The sequence below is a fragment of the Choristoneura fumiferana genome, chromosome Z, assembly GCF_025370935.1.
Source record: "Choristoneura fumiferana chromosome Z, NRCan_CFum_1, whole genome shotgun sequence".
NCBI lineage: Eukaryota > Metazoa > Arthropoda > Insecta > Lepidoptera > Tortricidae > Choristoneura > Choristoneura fumiferana.
Genome location: NC_133472.1, coordinates 38,402,751 through 38,428,334, shown reverse-complemented (window position 1 = coordinate 38,428,334; position 25,584 = coordinate 38,402,751). Strand labels below are relative to the sequence as shown.

General features: G+C 35.3%; 1 protein-coding gene across 2 annotated transcripts in view; it reads right to left on the bottom strand.

The window, feature by feature from the left end:
* Nucleotides 1–25,285, bottom strand: part of LOC141436409 (UNC93-like protein) — a 109,180-nt gene extending 83,895 nt beyond the window's left edge. For both annotated transcript variants that reach the window (XM_074099379.1, XM_074099388.1), the window contains exon 1: nucleotides 25,091–25,285. The gene's annotated coding sequence lies outside the window, so the exon portion shown is untranslated. The remainder of the gene's footprint in view (nucleotides 1–25,090) is intronic.
* Nucleotides 25,286–25,584: the final 299 nt, after the last annotated feature.

The following is a 25,584-nucleotide window of genomic DNA, read 5'->3' as shown; positions in this document are numbered from 1 at the left end:
AATAAATGTGCTTTAGGTTATAATTAGGATATAAAATTTAAAACTTTTGTTGAAAATTACGAAATTCTTAAGCAAAAAATGGAAAAATTAAGGTTAAGTTTTGTTACAATTTTTTCAGTTTCATTTTAATTTTCTCAGTTCAGTGGCAATTTTGTCACGGTAAGTACTTACATTTACCTATTTTGATTTTCACTCTTTAATACTGCTTATAATTTATTCCTTACTTTTGTCCATTGTAAAGGTTGCCTGGAAGAGATCGCTCTGAAGCGATAAGGCCGCCTATATGGCCTTAGAAAATCTCTATGCATATACCTGTTTTCTGTACCTACTGCTTACTGTGTTGGTGTGCAATAAAGAGTTATTGTATTGTATTGTATTGTATACTTATAGGTTTGGTCCTGTTGATACATATTTTTTGCGGTTTACCTATTTAAAAGTAAATGCCGTTGATTCAGTAGGTAACCCCTAAGATACCTATAGTTTGAAGCGTTTGTGTTTGAAAAATGTATGCTAACTTAGTTTTGAAACTATTATTTTTGTTTTATTCATCAAATAACTAGATATTAATGTTAATAATAAATGTCTGGTTTAATTTTCTAATGAAGTTGTTAATTGAATTATAAATCGTCATCATCATCAACGGTTGGCATTTGCAATACCCTTGGTGTTGCAGATGCGTTGCCAACCTAGAGGCCTAAGATGGTATACCTCAAGTGCCAGTAATTTCACCGGCTGTCTTACTCTCCACGCCGAAACACAACAGTGCAAGCACTGCTGCTTCACGGCAGGATTAGCGAGCAAGATGGTCGTAGCAATCCGGGCGAACTATGCACAAGGTCCTACCACCTGCAAACTTCCACCGCAGCCTCTATACTTCCTACTAATGAAAAAAAAACTGTTTTAAGTGATTTAAAAAAAGAGGAGGCTAATATTTTCTAACTTAACTAGTCTTGAAGAATAAAATTGAAAAAAAAATCTATTCTGACGTTTTTCAAAGCAACTCAGGTGAGATTGTCTGATGCTCAACTCAGCCTTCACATTTTTTTTCTATTCTACCCTCATTCTGATCCGTTTACCAAAAAGAAATGGTATATGCGAGCGCTACAGGACTAAGGTTGACTTTCAGTTTCCATAGATAATATTTTATCACTTATGTCCAAATCTGATGAATGTGTCACTAAAACTGTCACGCAAATTCCAGACGCGAGGGCCAGCCATTGTTTCTAGATTTAATTTAACAGTAAAAACTACCTAGTGCTTACTACGAGTACGAATTATACTGAGAATTGTTTTGTCGGACTCAAGGTTCGTTTGTTCTCACGGAGGTTACTATTTAGCGTGCTGCTTACATTTTACTGATTAGATTGGACTATAGATATATAACCATAGGGTGTTAAAAGTCGCCATGCCAACGTTCAAATAAAAAAAAACTTTAGAAATCGAATTGAGGATTTCATACATCTCTCTCCTTCATCTCATTGTTTGCTCAGAATACCGTCAGTATAAGAAATAGGCCTTCACACCTATGGCAAGAAAAAAAAATTCTTTCTTGCCAATGTCGTGAATGAAGTAAATAAAACCAAAATGTAGAATACGTTTTACAGTTACTTTTTACCGTATACGCAGTGCGATGTGTCAAGCATTTAACGAAGCAATTTGTTTTGTAAAGTGAATCGGATAATGATGATGATTATCTATACAATAGCAACGGTAGTTGCGTTGTTGTTGGATATTCCAAATATAAAACGTTTTTACTTGGCTTCGGTCAATTTAGAATATAAACTTCTATTAGGTAAGTGACGTAGTTTGAAACCTGCGCCGCGCGTGAAAAACATGATTATGTCAAAAACACTTCTGGAATGTCTGTTTTTTGGGAGTCAATCTACATATTAAACTAATATATAGGTATACAGTCGCCATCGTACATCAGAGCTGTCTAGGTGGGCATAAATTTTTGTTCATATATTTTAAAATAAACGCGTTTGTATGGTATCAGTGACCTATGACGTCATTTTGTTAGCCAACAGTCAAAGTCAAAGTCAAAATATCTTTATTCAATTTAGGCTATAACAAGCACTTATGAATGTCAAAAAAAATCTACCACCGGTTCGGAAAAACCTCTGCTGAGAAGAATCCGGCAAGAAACTCAACGAGGTATATATTTTTTTAAACAGATTTACAATATTATTAAATGATATGTATACATCACAAGTATTTAACACAACTTTATTTTTAACACAGTAGGTTCGCTATTTGAAGGGATCGCTAATGCGGATCGGAATTATTTCCAAATATCCGTGTCCATGATATAATCATTAACTTTATAATACGCCTTTGATATTAAGTTAAGTTTTGATATTAAGTTGTTTTGTTTGCCAAAAGTTGATTATTATATACCTATTAAACTATAAAAAAAATAAGGTTAATTGAAAATTTTTATAGTTTTCAAGGTTTGCACTATTTTTTATTCAAAGAGTTGTATCCTGGAATTATTGGCCCATTGGCCACCATTGTTGCAAATATTCCATTAAAACGTATGTTTACAAAAATAACGTTTACAGCAACATTACCGTACCTACAACCCGCGAGCGAACATTCACTGATCAAAACATCGGTTTCAGTTGCAAATTCAATGCGCTTGTGTTGTAAAATAAGGGGCTTGCTTTACTTCTAGAATTTTCCGTGACATTCAAAACGTAAAAAAAGGTTCAGTAAATTACTCGAAACGACATAACATCCAAATTTAATCCTCAGGTCGTTCCACCTGTTAACGCGGCCGGACGTTGAAAATCAGCCAGATTACATGTCGTACCGAAAACATTATTACGTTCTCGTATTGTTCTATCGCACCCATTGCGCTTAGGCAACTTGTAGTAACACGTACATAATTATATATTGATGGCAGTGCCATATTCAAGGGATTTCCCCTGAAAATTGAGGTTCTTTAATAATATTGCACAGATCTCTCTGTAGTAATACAGCACAAATCGAATAAGAACCTGGGGCACGGGCTGCGCCATGGCAGACATCAGCTGCTGCAGTTAGTATTGATGGGCAAAGAGACAGGGAAAACGGCGCCCTGTAAGGCGCAACCGGCGAAAGATATCATGGCTGCGGAATATAAGGGAGCGGACCGGGATCCGCAGTGCAGACAAGACAGAGATATATTTTCAGAACTAACTCCAACCTCTAGTAATCGATTAGCACTTTCAGAAGAAGATTAATACAAAGGGGTAAATTTATGCTCCTGTGTGTGACACTTCTTAAAGGTAAAAGCTTTTGGGCATGGCTAGTTTTCAAGAATTAAGCATATGTACTTAAGTCGTTTTGAATGTTCGCTAATTTGCCGGTGAGGTAAAGGGATGAAGTTAAGAAATCAAATCTTGTCTGAGTAGCGAGACTGATATACCTCAAGTCCCAATACCGTCGGGTGAGGTTATTATAAAGTTAATGATTATATCATGGACAGTGATATTTGGAAATAATTCAGATCCGCATTAGCGATACCTTCAAATAGCGAACCTACTGTGTTAAAAATAAAGTTGTGTTAAATACTTGTGATGTACTACATATCATTTAATAATATTGTAAATCTGTTTAAAAAAATATACCTCGTTGAGTTTCTTGCCGGATTCTTCTCAACAGAGGTTTTTCCGAACCGGTGGTAGATTATTTTTTGGCATTCATAAGTGCTTGTTCTAGTCTAAATTGAATAAAGATATTTTGACTTTGACTTTGACTTTGTTAAGGTCAATATAAAAAACATTTTTTTAGGTGAAGAAATGTGGAATAATTAGTAAGAAATGTACCTACGTAAGTGATGTCGGTGGAGATTAGGCAGTAGCGTATAGTGGTAAAAATTGCAGTGTAAAATAAGTAGACATATATCTAAGTACCGATTTGTAGAAAAAAAATAGACTTTTTATTATTTTGAGGGGAAAATGTGCGTCTGACAACATTGTTTACGCAATTTCAAATAAAATGTTTTCTTTTTCAATACGAGAAATAATACCTAGGAATGGGGTCGCATGCTAATTTTAATTGCTTTTTCCTTAGCCTACTAAATGAGGCAGAAGAATGAGGCATTGACATTACGGATTCAGCTATGCGAGGGTTGCCACGCTCGCAGATTTCTTATATTAGTCGTTTTATTATTGCAATTAATACGCAGTATCCAAGACCCACATTATGGATATGGGGATCCGTTATAGTAAAACTTGTCATTCTTTGGCGCAAGGAATTGGGGCGTATGTGTTTTATCTACGGGTAGCTTTTATATTTTCTTAGTTTATTTCTTAATTCATTTTTCTACTACAAATCTTGCGCGCTACTTCCGATTTTGACCTTCCAAAAGATCCTTGAACTCTAATTGGATTCGTAATTTAGTACGGATACTTGAAAGAGAGAAGAAAGAAAGAAAATGCGTTCATTGCCAACAATTAGGTAGGTATATAAAAGTACACAAGAAGGGTACTTACTCTAAAACTAAGTTAACTTACTAACTACATATATGCGGGTTCTATAAAAGTTCGTGAGACCTTATTTCTAATGTTGTTGGTGAAGGGGTTAATGAACTTTTATAAAAATCCTTACCTTTCTTTACAAAAAAAGTTTGCATAGTGCTAAAATCAGAGTGAGAATGGATATCGGCGAGGGAGACCGAGAAGGGGTTGGCGGGACGATTTGGACGTGTACTTGACATAGCGCCAAAGTCGCCAGACCAATTTTTGGCAGGTCAAGTTGTCCAGCAGCGGGACACTATATCAAGCTAAAAAAAAGTGCTAAAGAGATTTTGTTTATGGTTAACGAGTTGTAATTTTTATTTAGTGAATTATCCGTGCCTTTTATCTGCAGAGTAAACGGCACGTGCCAGTATAGAAATTGTTTGCGCGATATTTAGCACAATTTCTGTTCGGTATATTTGTTCTGTGGTGACGTTTCGATTGTGGTTGAACTAATAGCGTAAGTAATGCTTGTGCACGCCAATATTTAAACACCATAAATCCTGTCCATTGATAACGTATGACGTGCCGAGGTTAATACAATAAATATGCGTTTGCGCACAGTAACTTGGGGGCTACTACGAAATTTTAAAATCGAAGTTCGTAACGTGCCGTCACTCTCACTCTCGTATTAAATAATATTAGCGTCAGTGGGACGGCATGATACGAAGTTAGAATTTTGCACTTCGTAGTAGTGGGGCTGTAGTTTTCGACGTAATTTTGAGTAGTTTGATGTTGAGTACAAAACAGGTGTGGTGGAATGATTTATGGAAAGTTAAGTGACATATTCTAGAAAATAAGTATGAAATCCATCCTAACTAATTGTTTAGCAATAGTTTTAAACCGTGGGAATGAGATAGGATAGTTTTATTCCTATTGCATAGTTCCCGCGGGATAGTGATAAATAAATTCTTCGTAGGCGACGTCGTGGTCAACAGCTAGTATTTATTTGCAATAAAAACCGGATGAGTAAGATTATTAGGGTTCCGTACCCAAAGGGTGCCAATGAAACCCTAAATGAGACTCCGCTGTCTGTCTGTCTGCCCGTCCGTCTGATGTGACAGCTCTATCTCTTGCGCTCTTCTTGGCTCTATCTCTTGAGCCGTAATTGCTAGGCACTTAAACAGATTAAAATAAATATTTAAGAAGAGCTCCCATACAACAAACGTGATTTTTTTTGCCGTTTTTTGCTCGATATTAATAACGGCAACATGTAGACGCTTAAAATATTCACGGAGTGTTTAGTTGTATAATCACTTTAAAAATAAATAACCAAAATGAAATAAAATAAATATTTAAATGGGGCTCCCAAACAAGTTTTTGCTAATGTCTAATGTTGTATTGATTATGGTGCGGAACCCTTCGTGCGAGGGTCCGGCTTGCACTTGGCCGGTTTTTTTTAAATCTTATACTTATTTTAAAAAGATTTAGTAAATGTGACTATAGAGTAAGATTGTGAGTAAGATTCTGTTACTTACTGGGTGTTTCTACTCAATAAATAACTCAATCTTACTCATAGAAGCTGCACTAAAATAGCCTGGAATAGCTTATTCATTATAGAGTATAATTTTTTACGTTGTTACCTTTCTTTCGTTTTGCGTTTTCTAATCATTTATCTGTCATTAATCTAATCGTAATGCTAAGAAAATTGTTTGACAGAAAAAAAATGCGACTGAGTTTTCTATTTTTCTATCTATTCTCTAGAATAGTTTTTTTATTATTTAGTCTTAAAATTATTGCTGAATGGTTTTAACTACCCCATAGTAAACTTATTTAGGTGCTAATACATCAGTTGAGAACATCCTTGTAACTGTCAGTGAAGATGGCATAGAGAGAAATCGTTCGGTCTAATGTCATAATGTCATCCTAATTACACGTATTCCTTTCTGAAACTGTCAATTTATTTCTTTTGTACTTAATAGACTGTCAAATATGTACTGTGCTTTGGCCACAAGAAGCTAAACCGCGTCGTCTCCTTCAAACTTCATCGTAGGTACACCGCGCCGAACCTTCTGGCATGTTGCCTTAAGTCACGGCAAAAAGTCCAGCGGATATTACAATGATTGGTTATTTTACCTTTTTGTAACGTACGTCTAAAATAAAGTCGCAAGGTCGTCTTGGATGGGATGGGTCCGATTGCACTGTTAAGATTAAAAACAATTACCTATCAGTTAATGTGTACCTATTCATTTAATATTTAAAATTTCGCAAGCTTATTTTTAGAAGCCGGGATACCGAAATTCGTCGAAGAACTAAAGTCGCTGACATAGCTGGAAAAATATGCAACTTGAAGTGGTAATAGGCCACATTGCTCGAATAACTGATAATCGTTAGGGGAGAAAAGTCCTCGAATGGCGACCACGAACCGGAAGACAAAGCGTTGGCAGGCTTTCCACTAGGTGGTCTGACGACATCGTGAGAGTTACGGGCAATCGGTGGATGCCAGTGGCTTATTGCCGTTAATCGTATAACAGTGGACGTCTTCCGGCAGCCGATGATGAAGCTTATTTTAATGGATAGCCAACACATTTTCTGGATAAAAGCTATTTATTATGTCCTTTCCGTAGTTGGTTATTCCAATCGAGGTACGAATGACTCAGCAAAGTAATTGCATTGCAATTATAAATAAACGAAAAATAAGAAAATATAAATCAATCGAGTTTGTATTGTGTCAGTAGTTTAGTTTTTAGTCTTGAGCCTACTTGGTGTTGTTCGAACACATTTTATTATGTTTTAGTAAAAAAAAAAGAGACTTATTATTTTCCCTATAAAATTAATTAGCACGCAATGTATCACTACTTTGTTTTTGTTCTAAACGTCGCATTTTTTTGACGTGACAGCTGTCACAGAACGCTTCTCTCTCGTATCAAATTACTGTACGCATTACATTACCGCTCGAAAATATTTCAAAAATTTATTACGCTCTATGATAGGTAGTTAATTCTAAATTTAAAAAAATATTTTGATATCGGTTCACAGCACTTAAATCTTCGTCTAATTACAGTTTGACGTACTCGTAGTGTCAAAAATACACGCTGTATAAGTAAGTATGCGTTTTTTTTAAATCTGAAATACCTTCCACAGGGTTTGGCAATTTTTCGCAGCTAGACCGCGTGCATGATACCAGTAAAAGTTCTTAAAGTTCATGTGTAATTTGTTTCTCGGAGATCGAAATAACTTTTTTAAATTGTGTGTGTATACAGTCACAAAAATAACTTTTTTGATAAAAAAAATATGCCAACAAGAATGACGACGAGCGTAGCTCGGTAGCCCCACTACTTTAATAAGTAGACGTTACGCCAAAAATCTATTGCGCAGAAGCAGCGCACCCTAACCACAGACTTAGATTTTACACGATCGATACTGTACTCAGTAAAAAACTCCAGAACCTCTGTTTAGGTAATTGGTACTACTAAATCCAATTTAGATAATTATTGATTACTTTTTGTTGATTCTGTGACGAATAGCAAACGGACACAGACAAAGGGCGTTCATAATACTTAAGCTAATGAAAAATGAGTAGGCAGAAAGTCAAGCTCGCTCATTAGAAGAACTGTTAGGACATATCTATTCTCAATCTGCGAGAGTGGTCCGTTGATCTAAACGATGTCACGTTATCTATGCCAACTTAACGGTCAGTCGATCCTGTCCGTGTTCCTTCGCTTTGTAACTGATAAAATCAGCCTTCGCATACCCGGCACAATGGCGAAATCTCCAACGTGTAACAATAATTGCTTATTTTTTATCGGCGGTATCTGGCTGGCCACACCAAACATGACGCCATTTAATTCCAAATTTGAATAACGGAATTGAAATTGGAATGCACAATATTTGAACACAGTCAATTGTTAAATTTTATCGCGTCAAACATTTCAGGCCAAGTAAAGGATGCTTTGTAGAATAAGTTAGTATTTGAAACATTGCAAAGTTTGACGTGCCTGTGTACTTATTTCGCATGTGAAAATAAATTATTAAGTTAGTTTTGTAATTTATTAGTGCTAACATTGATTTTTTGGAAACATTAAGTAAATGAATTGTCGGATCTAAAGGATAATTCGTACATAATCTATAGGTACAGCTTATCCGGATCTAGGCAGTTCTAAAATATAAATTATAGTCATTCTAAATGAGACCTCGAATGGTTTATTGGCAGGCGAAATACCGCTAGATGGCGTTAACTTCGCTCGTGAGTACACCATGCTACCAGATGTTAGACACAACTATGACTGAGCCTATGAAAGTCTATCATCTGGTAGCATGGTGTACTTACGGTTGTGTTGCTCTAAAGATGAGCTCTGGTTGAGTTCGAAACGTCGTGTGTAGTCTGGTGGTATTGATAGATGGGTTTGTGTGATTTGTGCGTGTTTTTACAGTATGGAGGTGGAGGAACTGCATGAACACGCATATCTTGCATAAACGTAGCTATCATAAGATCGCGGGTAAGCAAATAAATTCTTATTAGTTCATTGATATGGAAGTAACGCTTGATTCAATCATTTTTTTAGAAATTGTTAGGACAATGTTTGCATGAAAGAAGATGTTTGAAAAATTATAGGTACAATTCTAATTTATGCCAGGAAAATAGTAAATTCCTGGTAATGATCGGTGTCGATTAATTTCTTAGATACGCTATGCACGTCGACAACCGCACTTTGTTGCAGTTTTTTACCTACAGCTGCCAAGATACGTCTAAGAGGAAACGCGGTGATCTGATTGTATTTGAATACTAATGTAATGCCACTGGTCGACCTTTCTTAGATTTACAGGATCCGTGCCAAGAACAAAGGAACAGATAGAAACAGGTAAACGGAACGCATTCTTAATTATTCAATTAAATACAACGTCTGTTTTATGTGATACAGGACAAAATTAACGTCCATAGCTGTGTACAGTCACCAGCATTAATATCTGCCACAGCGGAGCGTGCAAAAATATCTGACACGTCCTTCCGGCCCTAGAAATAGAGTCGTATCAGATATTTATGCACGCTTTTTGTGTCAGATATTGGTGCTGGTGACTGTACCTACTAGCTCGAAGTCGGTGTCTCAGCACGACCCAGCAGGATGGATTGAAACCCATAGTATGTAGGTGAGGTAGACGACTATATTGTTCCATTCCTGCTAGCTCGTGCCGAGGCACCGACTTAGAGCTAGTAGGTACCTAAAAAAATATTTTCAAGGGTTTTGTAGTCGGTTCCATTTTTCGTTATTTTTTTATTGTTTTGTTATATCGAGACGTCTATGATCGAGACCATAACAATAAATACAATTTAGAAGGATTGACACACAAAAGTGACAGTTGAATACTAGGTATTAACATCCCGTGTCGCGCATGTTTTTTTAATAAGCTTGTTGAACGAAACTAAGACTTTAAAAATGAAACGATTTTCGGTTTTCCGGACTGGATTTAAACCCGCGCCTCCTGTGGCTTCACGCGCCAGAGAGGTGTCATACCAACTAGACTACGGAGAATTGGTGAAAACAGTCAAAAATCTTAATCTGGCGTGTAGTGCCATCTATCGCAACTATTAAATACGCTATTAGGAATACGCTTGCTCAACGAAATCTAAGATTTTATGATTTAAGGCAATGACTTTCACACCACCACAACCCTTAAAAAGGATCTGATTTCTAAATTAGAGTAGGTAGTTACACCGATTGGGTTCCATGCGACGGGCACCGGAGCAGAGGCAGACCTAGGAGGAGATGGCGGGACGACCTGGACCGATTCCAGTCAGATTGGCAAGAGCTGGCCAAGAGTAGAGACGAGTGGAATAAGAAAGGGGAGGCTTTTGCCCTGCAGTGGGACACATTATAAGCTATTTAAAAAAAAAAAAGTTACAAGATTTACGTAAAAGTTATAGCTCCTCGCTCTATACGAGTATTATGGCTTTTCTTCTATGGAAGGTATGGAAAATTTAGCCCAGCATTGTGCTGATCTAGGCCTATAATGTAATTTCATCAGTAATCACGTGATGTATGGCCCTTAGCGACAAAACAAGCCACATCATATTGTGGCAGCCTGCACTCGCTAACTGTTACGCGCGTTTACGACATTGTTGTTGAAATGCAATTCGCCGGTCTCAATCGTAAATCTTACTGCAGTTACATTTTCGATAAAGATTCGCTTGTAAATTCCCAACCCAACCGCTTATCGTAAAAACTGAAATTATTACTAATTAGGAATTTCTACTTAACAGTGTTAACCGCAAGTAAAGTTTAAATAACTTCGAAGTAATCTAATCGTCTTTAACACTCAATATCTTGCAATTTAAACCTTCTTTTGTCACTTAGCTCAGTTATTAGCACATAATTACCTATTGGTTTTTTAATGAACTACTCGTGAGTTTCGTGTCAATACAACACAGATTAAGAATACATGTTTTTCGTGAAGAACTCGCACAAATTAAAGGGCAACAATTCAAGGGTGTGTTCGAAGTTCCCAATCCGCACTGGGCCCGCGTGGGAACTACGGCCTAAGAAATTTCATTCCGAGATGCTTGTGCCCAGCAGTGGGACGTAAATAGGCGGATGACGATGAAGATTTATTGAGTAAATAAATCGAACAAAGTCGTGTAGTCGATATATAACAAAGTCGTGTTAGTTACACCATTTATAACTCAAGAAAAAGAAAAAGCATTAAAAACATTGCGAAATTGACGAAAAATTAAAATAAAAGAAATAACATTTTCCCATGCAAAATGTTCATGGGTTTCGTAACTGTCAGTTATAGACCACATCCCCACAGTTTTTCGTTCAGAACGACGTCTGCCGGGTCTGCTAGTAACGAATTAACAAAATTATGTGTTTGATGCAAGCAGTGCCAATGTTCATCAAGGTGCAAGCGTGAAAGAAAAAATCATCCTCGGAAACAATAGTGGCTCACATTGTACTCAATTCACTATTACGGAGTAACGATTATCAGAATCGACTACAGAAAAGAAAAAAAACTAAGATATCAGCTTAGACAATGTTTATTGTTACAGAATTTTCAAAATTTTGCTACGTAATCTTTATTTATGTAGGCTTTATGCTAAAGTTTTTAAACCTTAAATTTGTTTCGTAGTTAATAATGATATATGATTTGAGAAAATCGATGCAACACAAAAAATAACACCGTCCAATTTAACTTAGGACAACCAAGGTAGGTACTTAAGATTAACGAAACGCTAATAAACTATTGAAGGATATACCTATTATAAACCATTAGTATTTCGTGTATTATAATTCGATGTGTATAATGTGTATTGGTTATCAACTATGAAGATATATTTTGCTGCTTAACCGACCATGTATGTGTAGCCTCCTTAAAAGGCTGCGATACATACTTAATTGTTTTACTACCTTTTAACGAATTCCAATATTGGACTGAAATCGTTTACAACGACCTTAATCAACAGTAACATATTAAAGTGTTTGTTGCTTCAACAAAATTCCTGTTATGCTTTAAGTAAGTGGCATCTATAACGGAACAAAACATAAAGTAAATAAAATATCATTAAGTCATTTAGATAACGACTTTAGAAAATAGTTTATTAATGTCTGTATCTAAATTGAGGCAAAAGAGGGTCCTCGTAAAATCCCCACATCATTCCGCTTTCAATTGTGGTTGACCAATTTTTTGACTAGTGTAAGTGTAAATATATATATATATATATATATATATATATATATTGCGGACAAATTAATATCAAGTTAGTAACGGAAAAAGCAATTAAAGTTGATAAAAGTTATTTAAAAACTGAATGCCCCAGACTATTATATAGGGTGTCCCAAGTAGTACGACATACAGAAATGGGAGATAGGTGGGCAGGTCATCTACCAAATATAAAAAATACCTCAGTAAAAGTCTCACCGTTTCCGAGATGTTTCGATTTTTCTGAATTTTTGAAAAATGTATACCCGCACTAAGATTTCAAGTTGTGATATTCGGAATTGATTATTTTTTTCGTTTATTTTTATTAAAAAATAATCTTGGAGATTGAGTTATTAGATGCAAAAAAGCATTTGGAAAAAACTACCACAGGTTTTTATTTTTTTATTTCAATTTAAGTTTTGCCTCTTCTTCTGTAATTTGGTCAAGATTTGATCTATCACAGTGAAAAAAATTACATGTCCACTGTTTAGCTTACTAGCTTAAAAACATTTCCATTTAATGAACATTCAAAAATGATAAATAATCTTATCAAAAAACATTGACGAAAAAAAAAATGTGCATAAAGCAATAAGTAAGTACACTAAAAATCTCGTTAAGTCAGTACTGCCACCTTAACTAAATTGATGCGCGAACTGGATCAGAATGCACTGGTTTAATTCAGCAGCTATGCAAAATGAATAAATAAAAAAAAACTTGACAAAGTTTTTCTTTATAAAAAATTAAGACTTATTTACATTGGAACTCAATCTTACCGTAAGATTGGGTTGAAATGTGAATGAGTTTTCATTTATTTATTTGATTGGTTTTAAAAGACCTATCCAACGATACCCCACACTATAGGGTTAGTCGAAAAAAAATCACACCCATTTTTTTATTATTATTTATTTTACCACTTTGTCGTCGTGACTGATATGTGTATTCATGACAAATAACAGTTTTCTAGTACTAACGGTATCTGAGCTTAGCCGCGGACATACAGACAGACCGAAAGACGGATAGACATGGCGAAACTATAAGGGTTCCTATTTGACAACGGAACCCTAAAAACAAGAACTATTTTACGAAGTAAGTAATGAAATGTTACCAAAATCCGTTGTCCCACTTGCAAATATTTGCTGCCAGGTCAACGCTAACTAGATGTGCCTCTTTTAATGACATCTCTACCCGTCTACGGCGGGAAGTGGGACAAAGTTGTAAAACATCCACATCTAAAAGTATTTAAGATAACAACGAAGCAATTAAGAAGCAGATCGAAGCAGATCGGCGCTGGCGGGCGCTCTGTGCTATGATCATTGAGACAATTATATCATTTTGAATAATAGCTATTCAGGACCGCTCGATTTGCGTGCCAGTTTACATTTTGTGGCAAACACGCTAAGCCGGAGGACACTGATTAATCACGGCCTGTGGACATTTAAGGAGCAGATCCTTGCCTTGAACGAGCCTAACTTTCACAAATAAACATTAAACACGTTCGTACGGTAGACGTACAAAGTTGCACCGATAACGAGTTTCCGTTTTTGATTGAACTCACGCACAACGCAAGGAGACGCGAGAAATTTCACCTGACCCAAAAACAAAATCGCATTCAATATATTTAATTAATTACTCGTATGGTTTCCTGCGCGTCCTTTGAATGGAACAAATCAGCTTTCTCCGAGTTGTAACAGGGTTTATTTCGCGTTGGCATGGACTGTGAATCTACAGATACGTTGACACACAAACGTGGCAAAGAGGCGTGAAAATTTGACGGCAGAGCATAATGCTGTAACTAAGCATAACCGAGGCAATGAAAGACGTCTGTTCCGAGATCCCACCGCAACGGCCGAGCTTACATAAATTATCATGATTCTTCACTCTTTATGTAACCATGTTCAGGTTTCAGCGATTGTTTCTGAAATTTGCAACGTAAGTATAAACGTATATTAATTGTGTAAATGTTGACGAATGGCGGAGATTTTGGGGCTCCTATCAGTGAAGGTTATTTCTGAGTGTGTGATAGCTTTTTTTATACTTTCAAAGGAGGTTTATAAACATCGAATAGGTAGATACATTATTATATGTTACCTATTTTCCACGATATACCTTCTGTATATTTCCATAAATAGTCTTACTAAACCACCACATGATTTTAAAATTGATATGCGTCTTCCAAAATTGATTGATCCTCTCAAAAAGACCCATTAAGTGCTCGAAGGTGCCACTTATTTAGCATTTAATAACTCCAAGTTGCGTAATGCGTAATCGGCAGTAGCCGGCGGCTACACTTAAGTATTATTTTTGGGTAACTTTTGATGGAGGTTCCTGCAAGTGCTATAAATACCCGTGATGGCGTCCTGTGAGCTTGGATATTCACTTCAGAGTTGGAATTTGCTTTGTCGAACTAAGAGTCCTTTAGAAGTTTTCGTATTTAGTTCTAACATAAAATCCTTATACTTAGTTACATGGCGACATGTCCGTCTGCGGGTCTGTTTATAGATCTGTCCTTCTTTCTGTCCGTGGTTAGCAGTTTCTAGAAACCTTGTTCTTTAGCCTACCCAACGAAGACCAAAAATTGCCTCCCAGGCATATACTAAAAGTATTGATGGGTGGGGGTGAAACGGGTGGAGGATGTCCCTTTTTTAGTTTTTCGTAAATAACTCGTAAACGGTGGCCGATAGCAAAAAATGTTCTAAGAGATAAGTAATTTACATAAAATTAGTACTTCAAAGTGCAAAAAAAGTTATATGACGATTTATATTAATCCCAGTGCGCAAGAGACGCGAGGTTAGTACTTACGACTAACGAGAAATCACCAGAAGGTTTGCACGCTAGATTTTATCTTCGCTGCGAATAGCCGTTAGCGCAGCTGAAATAACGTTTGTGATGAATAATCGAGGACATAAATAATAAAATTTATCCTTGCCTATCTGCAATTAGATACTACTAGTTCTGTGAAAAACCTAATGCTAGATCACGTGCAGATCCAGTGCTTCCTAACTAAGTAAAGGCCCTTGGACATTGCATTACGTTTTTTTAACGCGTCGTCGATGCGTTTGTATTATAAATACGATATAGGTGTGCAAAAACTCTCTGTTAAATTCTATATTAAGGGATGCTTAAGAAACCATTTGGAATTCGTCGCAAAATAATGCATTAGATATGAGATATTTTCAAAGAACTCCATAATGAGATTTATTTAGGAATAAGATTATTTGTTTTTTTATTAGCAATAATACATTTGATAACGAAATCAATGATTTTTCGAGATGACGCCTCTGATGCGTTAAGCCATAATATGATTCAAATCCTGTTTTCTTTGGATTAAGACATTAACTCACCTAAAGGGCCAAAGACCATTGCTTCCTAGACCCAAAGACCCCTGCTTGCTTGCAAGATCATTGCTTTTATGTACTTGATTTTTTAGGCAATTCTATGACATTATAAGAATTAACTATTCCGACGAAAATTGCTACTAGATATTTGAAGGTGAAAAGCAAACTGGCTAGGTCTCATGTGGAAAAACTAGTTTTATAATATTACAAACACTTATCAAAGTGTGGTCGCCCAGGTTTTGAATTAATTGCGAAATGTGTTGTGATGTGTGAACTGTGAAATTTAAAAATCTGTTAGATTTTATTATATTTTTGTTACACGAGCCAATGGAATAAACAACTTTAATTGGAAGAACGCACGTTCCAGTGATAAACTTGATTAAGAAAAATAAAGAAAAAAGTAGCACGTCAAAGGTTCTTTTTTACGAGAATAGTAAGTATTTGTACGGTTGGATTTATTTTCGGGGTTTTGTTTTCAAGGGAATACTCGTAAACAAGGCAGTAAAGTAATTAAATCATTTAAAAATAATGAATCAAACTAATAAAATAAAATACTTATTGAAATAATAGCTATTACATTTTTTTAAGTTATCTGTGCACAGATCATGTCTTGTTTACGCGGAATCAAAACTAAACTCATCAAAAGTGCCTGGGGTATTTTTTATCCCTAATAGTTTTAAACATTTCAATATACATAGCTTATGTTACTATGGTTTTATAATTATATGGGGAAGGTACATACAGTCAAGTGTAAAAATATGAACTTATTAAGTAAAATTTTCAAAAATAAGTACCACAGACTCTTATTCCGACGCAATAAGGCCCTAGTAACATATTTTTTGAGTGGTTCGAATAGATACTTATTTTTGCACTTGACTGTACAATTATATATTTTTTTAAAAGCCCTCTAATAAGATTCCTATGTTTTTTCTAAGAAATGGATCGTTATGGTAAAATTCTTGTGTGACAGTGACTTTTCTCAGTAACTACTAACGGTAGACTTAGGATTTATGTTTACAGCGCGTGGTCATTAGTATTTTTTGTAAAGATACGACGTAATTAGAATTTATTACAAATATATTTCCTTATAAAGATCTGGGTAATTATAAACTCTGTTTTAAAATTATATGTTTTTTATTATTACTCAATTAAAAAGATGTAGAATCTCTTGATGATGATCTGCGTGCTTATGGGGCGTATTGTCACATCATTATCAGCCGGAAGATGCACTGTTGGTCATAACTCGCTATTGTATCTTACTTCAAACCCTATCCTGTTTTGGGGACCATAGAGATAACATTTTAAAAATAGAAGAAATACTTAATTTCTTACGCCTTTGCCTCTGTTTTTGCTTATGTTTTTAAATATTTTTTTATTCAGTTCCTTTAATACAAAGTCTGTACAAAGCGTATCAAATCACAAATGCCAAACGTATCATCGGGTAAGCGAAAAATAGATTATATAAATCGAAACTTAGTGCTGAATTTTTTCGGACAAAATGATAGGTAAGTACACTGACATAACAACAATAGATGAAACAAAAAAATACGAACACAGTCTTCGGTCAAACGGTAATAACCTAATAAGAAGGGTTTTCGGACAAAATAAATTCGGGTTAACGTTTATATTGATTTCAGTAAGTATTTATTCGACTGATTGCGATAGGATACCGTACTTTGGTATTGCAAGCACGTGTCCATTCACGTTTCGGTAAAAGGTGACAAATATTATCGGTAACACATATACCGTACGAGGCAACGCCTGTCACGTTTTATGTTAACATACACCTGACTAGCTGTGACTATCTCTGAATAACACATTAGAAAGAGACAATGAACGTGCTAGCTAACTTACTTGCTTACAACTTGTGGACATCTAATGGCCGATAAATAAACAGTGTTAAAATTTTATTGCACGATGTTTTGGTTGGAAATATTCGTCACCGGAAGCATAAAATTATGAATTATGCCGAACAATTTTAGAGCATCCGTGTCTAGGCCACAATAGAAAAAATTATATATATACGATGTTTCAAAATTAATCTGGAATATTTCTGGAAACACAGGCTATTTTTCATCACGATTTGTCTAAGGTGTCGTACTGCACTTACGCACTGTCGTACTGTTATGCACTTAAAATTTAAAAGTTAAATATTCGTAGGGGGAATCCCATGGGAATTTAGTGAAATCCCGGACTTAAGGATGAAATGTCGGGTCACTGAATTAGTTTACACAAGCGACACCGCGCGAATAATGGCAATAACAACACAATATCCTAGGTACGTGCTTAACGCGAGAAAAAATAATCTTTATGTCATAGTTTTTTACGATCCGTAAAGAATTACATTATATGAGAGTATTGTATGTAAAACATATTTAAAGTTTGCCTTAATCTGTGCACCTTAATTGGCGTATGTAAGCGCTAGGAATACAATATTTTTAGAATTCCGCACTGAACTCTTACACGACCATTATTTAACCTCGGTACTCAGTCCATCACAAATATTTTCACAGAACCGGGCCAAGGTATCAATATGGAAAGAATGGAATGGAATGAGCGAGTTTAAAAAAAACAAAACTGAAAAAAATAAGTTTTGCTAGAAGCTAACCCTCATAGTACGACATGAGTATAGAAAAAAATCGAAAATCGCTAATACGTAAAATATAGTTTTTCATAGCAGCTTGTCCGTTCCACAAGTGACTAGGTACGGGACTTGCTCTTTCCTCAATAAACGTATTGGCATTGCCATACAACGAGAAAAAGCAGTCTATGACCACCGTGGGTGATATTAGTGAAGTTTTTATGCTTAGAATAACTCAAATTTAGTTCAATTTTTTCTTTTCTTTTTAGTAACCTATTTTTTTAATTTTTGGGTAAATATTAAATTTGTACAAAATCCCCTTGTGTACGAGTCAGACTGAACTTTTATAGGTACTTTTTAATCCATTTAAATGGAGGCTTCGGCTAAATTGCGATTGCCACTGCACACTGGTTTTCCCATGCTCAATTGAAATCTCTTGCGAGGCAATTAGTGCTCTTAGTCACACAAAGTATTGCAACAGAACTAATTTTTACAAAATAACTACAATGGATTTAATTAGGCAGCGGAAAAGTTTTTTCAGGACCAATGTGTTCTTGGAAAATAATTAGATTGTTTTTAAAAGACCAGTTAGGTAGTCTATTATGCTTGAACATTACCTGCATGGCTCTACTACAAAAAACTAAAAGACACAGTCATGCCTAAAATTACAATCTTCTGTGAACTTAAAAGTTTTAAAACACAGTTCAAAGTGTGTCTAAGTTTTTATGTTAGTATGCTAAGGTGCGTATCTAGTCACATGAGTTTTATAACTCATAATGTAATGTTGGTTATAGTTAATTCTCGTTAGATATTACTCGTATTTACTTTCTCGCCGAACTGTATTTTTTAAACAAATGTTTAAATGATCAGAACATAGGTTAGGTGGAGTGTTTTTATTACAATTCTGATCAATTAACGGATTGTGGTATTTCGAAGCAAATTTAAAAAAAATGCCGTGTTTAAAAAATAACTAACTTTAATAGGCGTATCAAATGCAACACTGAAAAAGTTCGGACGCGATCGATTTAACATTTTAATTATGTAAATAACATAAGATTTGTTTTTAGGTAAATATCTTTAAACACTTTGCATAAATACATATTTTATCACTTGAATGCATTCAAACAAATATTATCAATCACTACACTCGTCGCCGAAGGTAGCTAATCAGAAATTTATTTACCTACCTGTACAACATGCCTTAAGGCGAATGTCATCTTACCAATGCATTTTCTTTTATAAATTTCTCAACACGGAGATTTAGAGATACATCTATTAATTAGTGGTAGCGGTATGTGATAAGATTTCTTGATAGCGAGGCGTACTGCCGTGCATGCTTAATTGCTTACATTTAGGGTTACCAGAGGAAAAAATTAACATTCCGGAGAAGACAGATTTCCTTCAAAAATCCTGAGAATTTGTCGCTATTAAAAAGAATATTATTTTCTGTTTTCTACCTTTTTAATAAAAAAAAAACAAAACACTACGCTGTTCTACCGACAAATCTTAAAATTTACAAAATTCCTCTTGGTAGGTTCGACCACGGAAACATGCGACGATCGGGGTTGCCAGTGTTTTCTCTGTTCATTGTGCGGCTGAAGTGCTCGCCACATGATAGTCCCCGAATTTTTCTTAATAATTTTCGTAACAAAATGGACACATCCATAGGTACAATATTTTGGGGACAAATCTGGAGACCCTGACTTTACAGCTCAGAATCATGGACTGAGTCTACCTCCCAAATTTTGTTGAAATCGGAGAGATAAACTTTGGGTAGGTACAACGGTAGATAAAAATGCCCAAGTAGGACAAGTGTGGCATTGCATTAGTGGACATAGGCAGCCGAGTTTCCCATGTCTACTTCGTTAGCGACGCGAGCAGCTATCTCTAGATGCGTTCTAAGACCGGTTCTAGGATAGGAGTCTTATTTATAACACACCCTGACTAAAGAACAACTTCTATTTGATATATTACCAGTACTTTCCGTGCATTCTTTCTTTAGATCATAAGAAAAAAAAATTGTTTTCTTTTGTTGACTGTAGATACTTTTTTTACTATTTATTTTTAATCTAACAGACATAATTTGTGTATACAAAAATCAAAGCCAATGGAACAAATGTGGAGTGGAGTGGTGACCATTGGAAGTAGATCAAATTCATGAAACAAGATTTGATTATACGAGTATCTACCCACAGATACCAGGAAAGTAGTAACGTAATAAAAAAAAATCTAAGCTAAATACTATTTTACTAAGGACGACTGAGTACAGATAAATTAGAAGCCTAAGGCCATATAAAAAATAAGTAGGTAAAACTCAAAAATACGCGTTTTCCGAGATAAAAGCCAGATAGATCGATTGATCGCCTACGAAAACACCCACGTAGAAAATTTTATGGGCATCTTTAAGTCCTGAAATATATATAGATATGTAGACTAATATTAATGAATCCAATCCAATATTTGTTTTAGTAAAAAAAAATGAAATTAAAAAAAAATTGCAACGGGAGACACTATTTACCGGCACAGATAATACCGACATGGGAATACCGTCCCGATATTTCGTGCACACACCCATACAAACTGGTGTCAAACAGACAAGAGTTTCTATGGGCGTGTATACGAAATATCATGTCGGTATTTCCATGTCGGTATTGTACGTCCGGTAAATAGTGTCACCCGTTTGCAGCCAAGTTCAAAATTCTAGCTCAGTCACAAAAAAATGTTGTTTGCTATTTTGTATTCACTGATATGAAGTGAAATTTTAGTGAAAAGTGCGCCCTTTTGACTTCCTGTCCTTTTCCTCGTTCACATATTAAAGTATCGAAAATTATACAAACACAGTCTTATTATCTTATTTATTTTCCTGTTACATAGTTGTCGCTCAGAATGTGAAAAAATAATAATTGCAAATAAACTTGGCAATTAAGAATAGGTCTTAAACGTATCAAATTATTTGTCTGATAGCTGCTAGATTTTTGGTATGTTATTTTTTTAATGACCGCGTAGTTAATAATCTAAGAAGTCATTAACTATAATGACGCAACTTACTATGTTAATTTATATGAGATCTGGTAAAAGAACGTATTCCAATTACACTCAAAACGTCAAATATAAGAAAAACAAAAAAATTTAAACTTATTTATGAACCTAATAAAGATGCAGATTATTTTAGAGTAGCGTCAATGTTGATATTAAACGAGAATCATTTTTTCAAACTTGTTTCCTCGGAAATGCTTGTAGCGTCAATTCTACTTGGCACTAATGTGCTCGGATATTTGTAAAATGAAACCTAAAACCTCAAAACGTCTTTGCTTTTTTTCCTTGTAAAAAATATTTTTTCGGAGTTATTTATTAGGTATGTTATTTAAAACAGTCGAAGTTTCCCTGCGTGTTGCGCAATGCAACCAGCCTCTGCGTTAAACAAACTGACTTACACTGGATCATACTAGTTTATTACGACCATTTGAAAATCGAACAACGGTGCACGCCATTTTAATTTCCAACATGATTACAATATTTTCCCGTTATTAAAAAAAACTGTTTCTCACATTATTTTCACGATTTAATTAAGGCCTTTACACTTTAGCTAAGACGCAACGTCAGATGGTGACAAATAGGACCACATTAATGTCACCATTTTGTTTTATTTTATAACAAGAACAGCAAAAAAGCACAGTTTGTTTTTACTTTTCAATTATCTTCAAAACAACGACAACTTGTAAACTTTTCCCTAACGCACTATCAAATAATCTTAATTTTTTTCTAAAGCTACGACTACGAGATGCAGGCTTGAAATCCATGAAGCCTACCTGGAAAAATATATTTTTTTTAATCTTAGACTACTCCATTGAGCAAACGTTCTTCTAACGAGTTTTTATGCTTCGAAATTCCAAAATTCAAATTCAGAAGCATAACTTAAAACCCGTAAACGTATGTGGGACAGTGTGACATGGGGAAAAGTTATATAAGTGGGTTTGTTGGATATCTGCGTAGTAAATAAAACGTTCCACGGGTTTCGAAATGTGCGAGTAAACCGTCCTCGTCATGCCTTACGACACCGATCTACTATGTACGATTTATGTGAAAAATATTAGGAAAACTAGCCAAGAATATTTTGTTAAAAATTCTTCAACTGTGTAAATAAATATTAGATTTATGACTAATTTCACATATAGCAAAAAATATTGACATGACTGTAGGTATTGCCAGCTGCATAAGTGGACAAAGGGTTGTAGGGGGTTCAAAATGATCTACACAAGAGAGTAATGTCACTGTAATGTAATAAGAGTTTGTAGTTCATTTTGCGCACCATAACAGCATAACTTCTACTGCTGACTATAACAAGCATACAGTGGACACGCTAACGCAACGTTCTACTTATTTACTTCTCTAAATTAAAGAATTGAAAGTTACTGAACTGTTACATTTCTTTCAAAATAATTTTATTTGCCAAAAGTTATTGAACTTCACTTAATTTCACTGCCCTAGACGCGCGGCACTATAATACCTAATGGACGTTTTGGTGGAAGTTGGTACAATCTGCCGCGTTTCCCGCTATCTCCCGCGATTTATTTCAAAATTACCTCTTGGGCTCTTCGACTATAGTAGTTTAGTTTTTCTTAACTGATTAAATATATTATATTTAATTTAATTAATGTAAATGACACTAACAATAACATCACGAGCTATTGATAAATTAGGTGATTTATCATTATGTAAATATATTTTATATTCATTAATCCGGTTTTTATTTACAGCAATATTACCTCTAAACAACTATTTATTGATTACATATTACAAAAATATTTAATGTTTCTAAATATCGTCGTCGTGGTTAGGCATTTACCAGATTTTAGCAGATTCAACTAGTAAAGCTTCTTTCTTAATCTGTTTTAAGGTTCTACAATAACTGAACTGTTAACTGTGTTAAGAACTGTTATGTTCGTCTGACAATCATCGTTATGACTTTTGGTATTAATATTTAAAAAAAAATAGTTTTAGACATTTCAGTAGATCTCAAATCTCTAATTATGCTTGAAGAATGAGAAACAAATAAATAAGGAGTTTTCTCGTCTGGAAATTAGATAATGGGCAATTTCATAAAGATAGATGAAAACTCACTATACCCGGGGATCGAGTTATAATGAAGTATGTAAAATCTCGAAATCTCAACCGCTAAGTGTACTATATAAAAAATCTTATAATTTTTAGGGATTTTGAAGGAATTTAAAAATAAACCGAAATTTCAGCACCTACTCTAGCAATCTGCCTACTGGTGCACGGGAGCGTACTCTCTGATAAAGTCTCAAAGGTATAATATTCGCACATAATTTGTTCGCATTATATATAATATAGTAAATATGCAAAATAAACAGGGAAAAATGTAAGTATCCTAATTTTGTATACAAACAATATAGGTATGTACAAAACTTATATGCTACTACTATTTTGTAGCAACATAGAGATTTCGTTATAAGTTGCGAGAGATATTATCGGCTGTCAGCAGTCACGTCTGAGATATAGACTGAACCTAGATTTATCTATTTTTCGACAGCTATCTTAACAAGAAATTGTTTTGACATCAAATCGCTACCTTCAATATCTCACTGGGCCCGAAATCATAGACTAAGCAAACGAGGCTATTTTTTAATGTTAAATGTTCGTACCCTCAATTCTCACGTGAATTTTAAAAAGAGGGTAGACTGTCACAAGACAAAATTCTATCAACCGAAAATCATATTATATGGAAGGTAATTAGTATTACAACAAATGCTTGTACTTACATAATTTAATTTGGATGTTATAAAATATTTTTTTGACCGATCAATGAGTTTTTTTTTATATAAGAGGGGGCAAACGAGCATGCTTTGTGTTTTTTTCTTGCAAAAAGCCTTAAAATTTAGCGTACTTTGTTGTGTAAATATGATTGTATATAACGTCGAGGTAAATATTACTCGTGTAAAAATAGCGTGATATGTCCCGTTTATGGTATTTTGACTATGATTGTATTTTCTTGTAGAATTGTTTTATTTCATTGCATCGTTTTAAAATTTGACAAGCATTAATAATATTAACAAGAACCTCATTTTTAAATAATAAAGTAAATACTTTCAAGTTCAAGTTGAAATAAAGTTTGTAAGTTCAAATGCAGCAAGGTATATGTGAAAATACTTTGTATTTTTTATAGAAATAAGGCGCTTAGAACTTGTTGTTTTGAATTTATTTTTCCTGTACCTACTGTAGTCACTTATCCCTTGGTTCTACACAGATTTGTAAACCGCATTGTAATATTGTCAGGTCGTCGCGATACCTAAATAGTTCGGTAGAGGTAAGTACCTAATAGCCATTTCAAATCAAGCAAAAACCGTAATCTAAGTGGGTACCTTTGTTTTACAAGAGAAACAAAGATAAGCAATGTGAGCAATGTTTTGAGTGAAAAGAAAATAAACAAAATAAATGTGGGTAGTTCGGATTAACAGTGTGGGGGAGGGTGCAGCAGAGGTATGGGTTGGGCTGAAGACGAAAACACACATCCATTTTTTTTTAAATTAAGGCTCCTTGTAGTCTGTGGTAACGAAAAGGACCGCTTAGTTTTGTTTTCCTTTGAATAAAAGTAAATATTTTGAGTCTGAATAGTAACCATACCTTTGTTAACAGCCTGTATTATTTTCAGCGTACTCAAGAAAACTACGCCATTCCAAAGGTGTTATTAAAATAGGTTTTTGTGTTTCATGCCAGTCACGGGCATTATGCGCTAACAAAAGAACCGAGCATACGCGTCGAATGGAGAGCCGCTTTTCACTTGCTGTGACATCGATATGGGATATTTAAATGGCCAAAATATAGCAAAGACAAATCCTTTGCGCGTTGAATAATTCAACGGGTTGATTATTTACAAATACCGCCAGAGATGTTAACCTTAAGAGAAGCATTCGTACGACCAGTCGAGAGAACGGCCCGTGCGGGCCGCGAAAAGGGTGCAGCACCCCAACATTCGCGCAGCAATAACACTCGCAGCGCTAGGGAGAGAGGCTTACCTGATCGAAGATCGGAGAAGTCCGTGATTCCTTGATGGTGGTTAAGAGAGTAGTCCGATTTAGCATTCACGCCGGATCACGATCACACTGCGTGAGAGAAAGGCTTGGCTCACTGGACACTCGCGTGCGCGGGAGTAGAAGACGTGTGCGCGGGCGTCGGTCTCAGCTCGTACTGAAGGCCGCGCGGCGCGGGGGCCGCTATATGGAGGCGCGAGCGCACCCCGCGCTACCACCAGCACAAGCCACATCTCTGAAACCGCGCGCGAGACAACCGAGCGGCATCGCTTACTCGACATAGAAAAGTTTCAAAACGTGTTTAACTATTCTCAAATTTTACTTTTTTTTTATTAAATTTAACTGAAACATTCAACAAATGGAGGAACTGGTGCCCCTCTTTTTTCTTTGATTATCTTTTTCCAAGCTTTTATCAAATTCCAACTTCACGGCCTTTTACCCCATATAACCCTAACCCCTCCTAACCTAACCCCTTCCTT